The sequence below is a fragment of the Alligator sinensis genome, unplaced genomic scaffold, assembly GCF_000455745.1.
Source record: "Alligator sinensis unplaced genomic scaffold, ASM45574v1 scaffold76_1, whole genome shotgun sequence".
NCBI lineage: Eukaryota > Metazoa > Chordata > Crocodylia > Alligatoridae > Alligator > Alligator sinensis.
The window spans coordinates 2,614,375-2,625,545 of NW_005841865.1; the positions used below are offsets into that span (position 1 = coordinate 2,614,375).

General features: G+C 45.9%; 1 protein-coding gene across 5 annotated transcripts in view; it reads right to left on the bottom strand.

The window, feature by feature from the left end:
* Positions 1-11,171, bottom strand: part of PKIG (cAMP-dependent protein kinase inhibitor gamma) — a 33,010-nt gene extending 21,839 nt beyond the window's left edge. For 2 of the 5 annotated variants that reach the window (XM_025191468.1, XM_025191454.1), the window contains exons 1-2: positions 11,039-11,171; positions 5,252-5,322 (exon numbers count right to left, since the gene is read on the bottom strand). The gene's annotated coding sequence lies outside the window, so the exon portion shown is untranslated. Of the gene's footprint in view, positions 1-4,702; positions 4,862-5,251; positions 5,323-11,031 lie in introns of all 5 variants that reach the window. The other 3 variants (XM_025191477.1, XM_025191458.1, XM_025191470.1) reach the window with 3 other exon arrangements.

Here is an 11,171-nt window from a genome sequence, read left to right on the forward strand (position 1 = left end):
TCTCTTGCATGCAGAACTGTCTAGACATTTAGCCTGACCCCATCATGGTAGTGAGACTGCTTTTTTGAAGGTCATTTTCAGAAGAGATGACTACCTTTCAGCACTGAGGCCAGCCCCTTGATTGGTGTGAATCAGTGTTACTCTGGTCACAGACCTATGCTGATTTACCCTAGCTGAGAATCTCTCTCTTGATTTGGCTTAAGAGAGACATTGTCCCAACTACCCACCACGCTGCAGTAAGGGTTGATTTCATTCTCCATTAGGAACAAGTGTCCAGTGTCTTAAAAATCCCGGATGACTGGGATTCTAGTCTCCCTTAGCAACCAAGCTTTCATAAAGTTGAGGAGTTTTTCTCCTAGTATCTAACCTGATTTTTCTAGGCTGCATTACAGCCTCTTGATGCTGCTTCTCACCACATTGATTAATGGAAATAATTGGTTCCTTCATCTAGCTGGAGACAGTTGCCGTGACAGCAGTTATATTTTTGCTTTGTTCCCACGGTGAATTTGTTTTTCATGTCCCACAGCTCCTAAGTGCTAATGAATCAGGATTTTTGCTCTTCAGCTTTCCCCAAGGAAGCAGCATGTTCCTGAAGAGCGAGGTTTCACTTTAGGAGTCAGCACAGACCAAGTGAGTGGGGTTTCAGTCTCTGCACATGGGACCTCTCTAGGAAAGGGAAATTCTGGAGTATCAAAGTTGACTGACTAGGCTGAAAACCACAACAGATAAAGCCACAGACCTGGGATAATCCAGCACCCAGCTGTACATGTGAGTGAGGACTTGGGTTCCCTCTGCAGTGACCTATAGCTCTTTATAGTTCACTGTGGGCTTGTATACACATTCATTAATGCACAGCAGTTACTGCGCATTTAGTTTGGTACTTGCTTTATGAAGCAAGTGCACGGTGTTTTAGTGATGCTTACTGCACCAGTGCACAGTTTTTTAGTGACACTTACTGTGCAGTAGCCTAATACTACTGCACAGTAGCGTATTTGCACAATTGTTGCCTGGCACGCTACTGCGCAGTGTTATTAAGCTACTGTGCATTGTCTCATATAGACGTGTCCTGTACCAGCTCCACAGGGTCATAAAGCAGCCTTAGACTATGGGAATACCCCTGAAGTAGGAGGCTTCTTTGCCAAGCACAAAACCAAATGTCCCTCACCAGAGTTTCCAGGGCAGGAAACATATTGGACATGAGTGAGGAAGGACAGGGTAGGATCAGATGCAGGGGGGCTAGACCTGATGATCTGTAAGGTCCCTTCCAGTCCCTAACAACTAGGAAACTCTGAAACTATGCTTACCCCTAGCTACTCTGCGGTGCTGCCATAGCTCACTGAGGCACAACTTAAACCAGCCATCCAGCCAGCTCTAACCTGCACCAGGAGCCAGGCAGACCCCTGACAGACTCAGGCTAAGGCAGACCTCATAGCTTCCTTCTCAATGTCTTGTTACACGCTACATTTAGGACGTATTCACTGCACTTAAGACACAAGTGTCTGAGTGTTTAAGCAGTAAAACATGTGCTAAGTGCAATCATATTGTAGCAGAGTTAGGACTTTCCATGGAAGAAGTAGCACGTTAAGTAATGTGTTCAGCTATCATCGGACTGCTCCACAGAGGTAACACAAGCAATTTGCAGTCTTCACCCAGCTGCAACATCAACCAGGGACCCCTCTCATGTGTTAAGGCTCTGTTGTCAGTCCCAGGACTGCACAGGGCCAGTTCAAGACTCGTGTGGTGTCAGGGCTGGGACCAAAAATCAGGGAGCTGTGTTTGCAAGAGATCTCAGTAGGCACCATAGTAAACATTACCCGACCACTTCCCAGAACACATTCTAACTTCTCATGCGGCAGGGGTATGCTTACTACAGTCTAAATAAAACGCAGGCTGAGTGGGACGAGTTCCTGCTTGCCATAGGCCAAACAGTTGTAAAGCCAGAGCTTTGTGCTTATCAGGAGAGCTGTTACAGGGAGATTAACTCCCGCTTCCTGATTCTTTATCACATCTGCTGCTTTTCAGAGGCGACTAGGAGGGAGTGTTACAAAACAGAGATGACAAGATGGTGCCATACATATATATATATTTATATATTCTTCCCTAGTGTTCCAAGTTGTTTGATGTGGAAATATTTTATGCTAAGGATAATGGTTATATGGAGAAGGTGCTATAAAGGCTAGGACTCTGCTCGCTCAACTGTGGTGCTTCCACTCAGAAACTATTTTCCCAGACCAGGAGGCTGATTTCTAAATTACCCTGCATGAGTTACACTGCACAAGTTCCCTTCTAAGCCCTAGGGGGGTTCCTATGTCTCCTGGCAGAACTATGAGTTTGGAACCTGGCAAGAAAGGGTTAAATGGGTGAGGAGTAGATACAGCTGGGGCTCATTTTCTTCTAAGCTCAGCTGCCATTGCCCTGTATAAAAGGAGGGAGGGAAAAAGGGAGTGATGATGCAGAAAATTCTTGGAGATGGGGGCTGGGTTTTTAAGGAGGGAATTATATGCTTGAGGGAGAGAACTGTAGTTTGTCTGATCCTTGCTTCCATGCTAGAAGGAAGAGTTTGAGCCCCATCAGGGCAATAGGCAGGGAGAGCCTAGTTTGAGGCAGGCATCTGGTAGACTGTGGAAACAACACAGTTTGCCATTTTAAATACCTCTGAAGGGTTTGCTTCCTTAGCACAACACACACCAAGCACAGCACCCAGGACAGAAATGTCTCCATTCCAGTTCACAGAATCCTAGAAGCAGCTGCATTCAGCTTTCCAAATAGGTGTTTCTCACTAACAGAAGTGAGATAAAGAGCCTGGGAATTAGGCAGCAAACAACCTTGCAGCTCTCTATACAAGTGTCAAAATAAGAAGTGACCCTTGAGAACATCGCTGTGGAATAAACCTAGCTGATTAGCCACCTGGGGCTCTGCTTGGCTCCCAAGTTATTACTGTTCTTCCAGCCCATTTAAAGGAAAGACAACATCCTACAGGTTCTGTAACTGGGTAGTGGCAAGGCATGCCTAGAAACGTGATGGAAAGTCCCTGCCCCTAAGCTACCGGAAAGCTTAGATGGTGGAGTTAAAGCACTATCAGTGGCTTTTAGGCCAGACTAGATTAGTTAGTTTAAGGAAGTAATGCAATCAAATCTGCTGTGGTGTAGGGGGATGGGCTAGGGGTTGGCAGGTCCAGTTGAAATGGTCTTGCTGTCCACCTTGCATGTTTATTTCTACCAGCTACATTAACTCCCTTCAACTCCTTCAAGCTTCTTAACCAAATTATGATGGCCTGACTGGGCTGAAATGACTCTTCCCCTCTCCCCTACTCTTAGGTTAGGAAAAAAAAGGTGGAGGATTCTTCACATACCTGCATTAAGCAACAGCAGCTTCTGCAGACAGGTTAAAAGCAAACTCTGCCTAAGGTAGAGGAGGTGATACTTGAGGAGTTAAGGGGGGTGATGTTCTGAAGACAGATGTATGCACATGATGTAGTAAAGGAAGCTGTCTTCCCTCAAGCAGACTTCACTGCTTTGTATCCCAACAACAAAAGGAAAATACCAGTCTATGGAAGCATTGAATATTTTATACATCCAGTGAAATTCCACTCACCCAATCTGGGATCAGTGTCCATAGACTATCTCAAACATACATAGGGCAGCATGCTGTGCACAGAAGAGGCATGGCGATCCCTTGGAAAGTTGTGCAGAGAAAAAAGAGACTGCATACAGCAGCAAATCCTTTAGGGTCCTTTATCACCAAAGCTGCCAGAAGTCCAATGATGATAGCAGAGAGGGACAGAAACAGCCCTATGTTACCAGCCAAGGCTCCTCCTCCATTTTTCCCAAGGTGCATGTGCCAAGCAAACTGCCTTCACATGCCACGCTCTGGCACCCCCTAAGCCCATCCAGCATTTATCGTGGGGGGAGCAGAGGCTACAGAGCTAGGGAAGAAATCTGCCCAGTGGATTTCCAGAGAACAGAACCATGCACAGCTCATTTGTTCAGGTTGTTCAAAGGGGCAAGAATTTGGGGACTGGCATTTTTACACTGTATCTACCTACAGATTGAGGGGCAATCAGATGCTATGTCTGGCCAAGAAATGTTTCAATGTGTGTGTAAGTGAAATAGGCAACAGAGAGCAAGAAAGAGCACATGTACCCAGTAGCCTCCTCTGTCTGGTTTTCTCAAAATATACCCCCTAAACTGTGCAACAATTCACCAATAAATGAAGGGCAGTGGAGTATGGTTTGCGTCAGCATTTCACTATGGCTTGATAGAAGCTATGGCACAGAGGATACTGCAGGAAACTAATTTGCAGCAGTATGTTGGAAGTTGGAGGCAGAAGTACAGTCTCTTTCTGGGCAATGACCAGTCCTCTTGCCTTGAGTCTAGCAGGGCTCCAGGTTCAGATTCTCAGAGGTAAAACCTTGGATGATTACTGTAAAATGCAATTTTGGGCACAGGCCTCTGGGATCACATTATAACAGGTCAGGAGCTTGTAGAAATGTGCACTTGAAACTCTGGCCCTACTATGCCAATCCACAGAGGTTTGCTGCGTGTTGCTCAGAATGAGCTCCTAAGCCTTACATGTGATCTCTCTTCACAGATCAGGTTCTGAGACTATAATGTATCTTCAGCCTGTTGCTGGGGTCTCATTGTCAGATTAATAATTTATAGAGGTTAGAAGAGATCTATATTGTGTTTCCAAGTGTACCTACCCAGGCAGCCAGCGCGATATCTGACAGTCTCCTAAAGTTTCCTTTAACCCCTATTCAATAACTTTATAGTAGCTAGCAATTCCAAGTGTAAAGGGAGGTCAAAGGTCTCATGGCGCAGCCCTGTCATATTCCAACGAATCTGTGAATTCTGCTAAACACCTTGTCATGAGAACAAAAAAGGAAAGGACAGAATAAGGAAAAAATCCTGGTGATTTAAGTACGATTTTAAGTCATGCTGGGCACATCTACATGAGACACTTACTGCGCAGTAGCCTAATAACACTGTGTAGTAGTGTGCTGGGCAAAAACCCATGCTAATACGCTACTATGCAGTATTATTAGGCTATTGCACAGTAAGCATCATTTAAAAACCATGTGCTGGTGCTACTGCGGAGTAGTAAGTAATAAAGTAAGGTTAACCAAGTACTAAACTTAACACACAGTAACTATGGAGCATTAATGAGTGTGTAGACACTGTGAATGAAAATCAAGTTCCACCCGCTCACACCCATGCATTTCCAGATACCCCATTAAAGCATGAAAGCCTACCTGCTTTAATTGACCTTCCTTCTGTACATGTTGGCCGACCTTTGGCTCCAAACACAGCAGGGAAAATATTTCTGAGGAAAGGAAAATAAATAAATTGCTGCCCAGCAACTTAATTAGGGTATTTGTTGCTCAGACTCTTCAAATCTGTCATTACAACACCGAGGACAAGAGCAGATACTGGAAGGGAGGGAGGGAAGCTTGCTTTGCAGAGCTAAGTTTGGTGGGTATGAGGGCATGAAACTAAGGATTTGCCTACATTTAGCTACTTGTATTAACTGTGTCTGCGCAAGATTTTCCACCAACACAGCTACAGGGGTTGCTAAAATCCTAGGCCTGACTTCCGTAAGCATTTCTCTCTTTGATCCTTCTCTGTTCATTTGCTTTGTTTTGTGCTATGAAGTGACATCATTTTTGCCAACCTGAAACCAACAGGCTCAGGGGGATTCACTGGCTCCCCTGAGCATGCAAATGAACTTCAGTTACAAGCTGAGTTGCCATTTAAAGCACTAAAACTTCCCTTAGAAACCAGAGACAGCTGTTGAGAAGGTGCTTATAGGCTTGTTCAGTTGTGTTACCTCAGTGTGTTCGCTGTGGTGCACAGCTGTGTCCCCAAGCCCCCGGTCAAATCCACTTCCTTTGTGGTCCCAACATCTGCTGGAGGATTGCAGTCTCCTGACCTGCACTGCTCAGCCAATGAGCCACTCACATATTTTAGCAGCTGTTTTGGCTTTCAGAGCAAATGGAATGTCATGGCCTGTTTTCTTACTTTGTCCCAGGAGCAAATATTAGCCGAGCAGAAAGCAAGAAATTTAACCATCTGATGACACAAAAATGAACTGGCTCAACAATTCTGAACTGCTTGTTAGCCCACTGTAGTACTCTGACAGGCAAAATCCCAGACCAGCTGCAGCCCTGGGGGCCCTGTCTTTGATTTATTTCCTTTGCCTTCAATTTTCTAATGACTTATGAGCAGGAGGCAGGACTCCAGAGGTCCAACACGATTATATCACTGATTCAGGTACAAATTAATGTATGTGTTTCTTCCTCAGTTGCTATGTCTGGAGAATGGGGGTACTAATCCTTGCATCTCTTGCAAAAAGAGATGTGAACCCCATTCAATCAGTATCTGGGACCATGGTTTGGCAACCATCGATCCTTCCAGAACATGGTGTATGCATGAGAGGTCACCCAGACCTTTGACACACCTGCCTAGACAAGACCTTCCCAGACCTTCCATCCCACGTTTAGGGCCACTGAGACAGAATCCAAAGACCAGGCTGAGTCCAGATGTTTGGTGCCTCCATGGTTGTAGTTGTACAAGCATCTGGTAATCGAACCTAGGTCTCCTGTAGGGCAGACAAGGATTCTACCACTGAACCAAAGGGACCAGTGTCTGAAAAACACATGGAGATCCTGATGACAGAGGCTACATCATGGCAAAACACCCATTACTGTTGCCCTTGGAGCATCCAGACAAAGTTGTGCAGATTTGACAATATTGTTTTTCCTGTCCCATTGACAACTACTACTCCATTGAAGTATTAGAGTGGAAACAAAGCAGGATTCCCATGAGCCTGGAGATAGACATTGGCCCACATTGGGCACCAGCCAGGAAAACAAAGGCAGGAAGGAAGGAAGAAAGCCAACCTCGAAAGTCCCGGTGCTTTTATTTTTGCTGATTTGCTTTCCTGCTCCACTCTGGCTCACTTGTTCTACAGCTGAAGTGTTGCAGTGATGCATCATCATCATGTGGGGTCACGTGCAATCCGAAAAGAAAATGCATTTCAGTTTAACTTCAGTTTGTGTCAGCCTGGGAAAGGTCTCCCTCATCTCTCTTGAGTGATGGGTAAAAAGTGGGCCACAAACATCCCTACAGTATAGACACATAGGAACTGCCCTACTGAAACAGCCTAGCAGTCCATCTTGTCCTGTCCTGTCTCCAACAGCAGCCAACATCAATATCCTCCACTAGTTATAGTCCTGACCCACAAAAGCTTATAATCTTTCCAAAAGAATATCCCATTCATTATAACTGGGTGGTTTAATCATCCTATATAAATGTCTACTCCATTTTTTTATATCTTCCAAAGCTCTTCGTCTCGCTGATATGTAGTGGCAAGGATGTCCACAAATGAATTATGCACAGGGTAATACGTAACTTCACTGAAGTCAATGCAGCCATACTGGGAATGGGTTTGACGCTACCATTACATCACTGCAAATACTGGCAAACACAGGCCTTCTGAGTGCTGGATGAGGCTGTGCCGAGGCGGATTTGTGATTTGTCATATTCCTGAAAGACAGCAGGCAGGGAGAAGCCATACAGACGTCACAGAAGGTGATTTAGTGTGAATACTGTGTGGCTGAATAAAGAATTCAGAACATCTCGGTACCACCCATGGACTTGTGTGGAGGCAGAGAAGGGCAAAAAAATACCCCAGGCTCAGACCCAGCAAAACAGTTAAGGTGGGGGGAGAGGAATTTCCCTTACATTTAAATCTCTGGCTCAGTCTGGTTCTGTCCTGGAATGTTTTTACTACCCAGCTATAACAGCACTACTAAGTAGTTGGGAAGGAGACATACACAACAGTTAAGCATTCTCAGGTGTGGAGCTGTACTGTATTGACATGTTGGAGCACTGCAAAGGTTTTGACAGCTGCTACCTTGCTGGGACTTGGGGGGTTTCCAGTTGCAGAAATGAAACAGGCAGACAGAAGATTTTTCTTTGGGAATTGTGGTGCTCTCTTTAGCAACTTCCAAGTGAAGTTCAGCTAAGTGCTGCTCTTTCAAAGTGATTTATCATGGGGTTCAGGAAGCCTCTCAGATATTTGGTTGAGGCAGCTGAAGTTTTTGGCCCAAAATGAAACCCAGTAGAAATTGGTGCGTTGTGGTTCTGAATCTTGGTTGCTGCTGAAGACTAATGATGCTGAGAATGTATCAATCAAAGCTCCTGAAAAACATGCTGAAGGAAAGTAGCATAGAAATGTGAAGGATAGTTCTTGCCATGATTAGTCTGGGACTTGGGAGATGCAGATTCAGTTCCTTACTTTGCCAGATGTCCTATAGGACCTTGGTCAACACAGTTAAATTCTGTGCCTCAGTAGTCATCAACTGAGGGACAATAGCACTTCCTCCTTCCCAAAGGGAAGATGAATACATTTAAGACTGTGAGCAATTCTGATACTGTGGTAATAGGGGGGTCATGGAAGTACATAGAAATTTCAGAGAGCTGGAAAGATTGTTCATCTTGTTTTGTGCCACAATAGGGTACTTTCTATTTTCTGAATGCTCCACAGAATTATGTAAAAAATCAAGACTTTATTTTGAAACAATAACAGTTTGAAAAGGGAACTTTCTAGCTAAACCATGTGACTAAACTGATCAGTCATGCATTTTCACAGTGTCAAAACAAAATCTCCAGAAATCAGAAACAAAAGCATTTTTAAGAACAAACAAAAGCCTAGTTAACTTTCTGCTAATTTTTCCCAAAAAACTATATAAAGTTTTAAAGATTGAAAATCTTTGTAAAAAATCCTGTTCAAAAAGCTGATTTGCAGTAAAACTTGCTGTAGCTTTCCAAAAAAAAAGTTTTAGTACTGGCAGAGCTTGATTTCTGCTGCAAGTTCCAGTTGGTGAGATCCAGCACTGAGGTTAAGATGGAGGATATTATAGTTACCTTGAATTCACTGAAAATAAAATCAGCCCTGATGGAGAAATGCTGTTCCAAGGGGAACAAGAGTGTTCAAAAAATGCAGGTCCATGCTTACGCTGTCTTGGTGTTCTTGGGTCTTGGTATCCCCAATACTACAGATAACTGCTGTCAGAATCCCACTATAATGGTGATCCAAATTCTTCAAAGCACTTGAGCTCTTCCCCCATTTATTTTCAGAGAGAAACAGAATCTACCAACAAAAACAAATGACTTGGTACCATTGCCTGATCCGGCCAAGGTGGAAACTTAGAATTTCCTATTGTGGCTGAGACAACATGGGCATCATTGAAACAGCTGCTTGCCCTATCTGGAGATCTCTCCTCTGCATTTGCAGTGTGAAAAAGTCCAGGTACTGAAGCTTTCTCCATGTGTCCTTGTCACTGCTACAGGGCTCCCACAAGAAGAGACAGGGAGTTTTCCACAAGCTGACTGCATACCGACCCTGCAGTTTCTCTGACTCACAGATGAGGAACCCAGTTTATGCTTCCCAGGGGGTCCATCCTGGCTGGAATCCAGCAATTCCGGAATAGCTGATTGACTGCACTACCCTTGTGTGCGCACGTCTCAGCAGAAGAACTCTATAGGCTGCATTTCCCATAAAATTTGCAATTGGGTCACCTCATCCCAGCTGAACTTGGAGATATCCCATCTCTAAAAGACCGACCTGAATGTTCTTTCACTGGTGCAACATATTGCCTTTAGCTACATCTCCTCTGCTTTCCCCCTGTGAGCAGTCCCAAAGAAATTCACCCACCTATCTAAGAATGTAGACCTCCATGGGGCTGCTCCTGTAGGCAGGCTGGATTTGGCTCGCGTTTTGTGGACCTATTCCTACCTCTTGAGCAAATCAAAGCATTTCCCATACACCCCTTTTTCTGAGAGCTTCCCTTATCACGTGGTGCGGATTTCACACATGCTGCATTTCATTGATCCCTTTATTAACTGTCCAGGAGGGAAGAAATCCTTCTCTATAGCGGAGAGATTTGCAAAATCCAGTTGCTGAAGTGTTTTGATGCTCTCACCCCCGCGCAGTTCTCTTTTTCTGCCCATGCATAAAAAGCCAGCTCCCACAGAGTCTCTGACTCCACTTCTCACTGAAGTCCATGACATTGTTCCCGTTCACATCAATGGTTCGGCACAGACCTGTATGCCATGCCCAGAAGCCCCAAACTATATTTCACGTTCTAATGCAGTAATAGTTATCACAGCATTATATGCAGAGCACGACCTACGCTCCATACAGAGTCCATCAGAACATCTTGCAGCTTGGTAGTATATTCCCCCCACTGGAAACCCAACGGCTAAGTCAATATTGTACTACGTTGGTCCCACGACACCTGCGTCAAGCACATCACGGGGCACCACCAGTACACCGACCCCACCGGACCAGACCCAGAGGGGACCACCTGAACCCCGCTCTGCACCTGATAGACTCCGAGAAGAATCTTCTATGAGGGACCAGTCCGCTCCCCCCGAAGAGGACCCCCGCCATAGACTTTATGGATTGAGCAACTTCTTCAAACTACCCCCTCCACCACTGCAGACCATTGTATGGGTTTCGACATATCTATCTTCTTTCTCTCTCTCCGTAGTCACCCCCACCCCCTCCCCTTCCCCCCACCCCTGGGCTTAGTTGGCTAACACTGTATTAACCTAGCTGTGTTCCCCTCCTCACCGTCATCCCTCTTATGTTAGTCCCTTGCTTGGGCACTATCTATGTCCCTTACGGCTTTGTCATCTTTTGGGGCTCATAGATTTCATAGATATTAGGGCTGGAAGGGACCTCGGAAGATCTTGACCTTTACTAATAATAATATCCTGTCTGGCTGTAAATCAATGGAGCAATGACAGCAGTGGGCCGCGCCACCGCCTTGTGATGTCCACACGCTGGAGGGCTCAAGTCGCGCCGCGGGGAGTCCCTGCCCTGCCCTGCCCAAGGGGAGCGAGCCGGAGCCACCTCCCTAAAACCCCAGCCTCCAGCCAGCAGGGAGAAACGCAGGACGGAGCCTGGCAGCCGGCTCCTGCCTTTCCCAGCAGCGCAGGCAAAAGTTTAAATCTATCTTCGCACCAGTTACCCGAGCGTGTCACGACTGTGGCTCCCACGCAGCCGGGCGGAGGCAGCCTCGGAGCGGATCCGCGCTCCCCCGCGCGCTGTGCGAGCAGCAGCCCGGCCCGCCTCCCGCCGGCGCCCGGGCTCTCCCCGCGCGG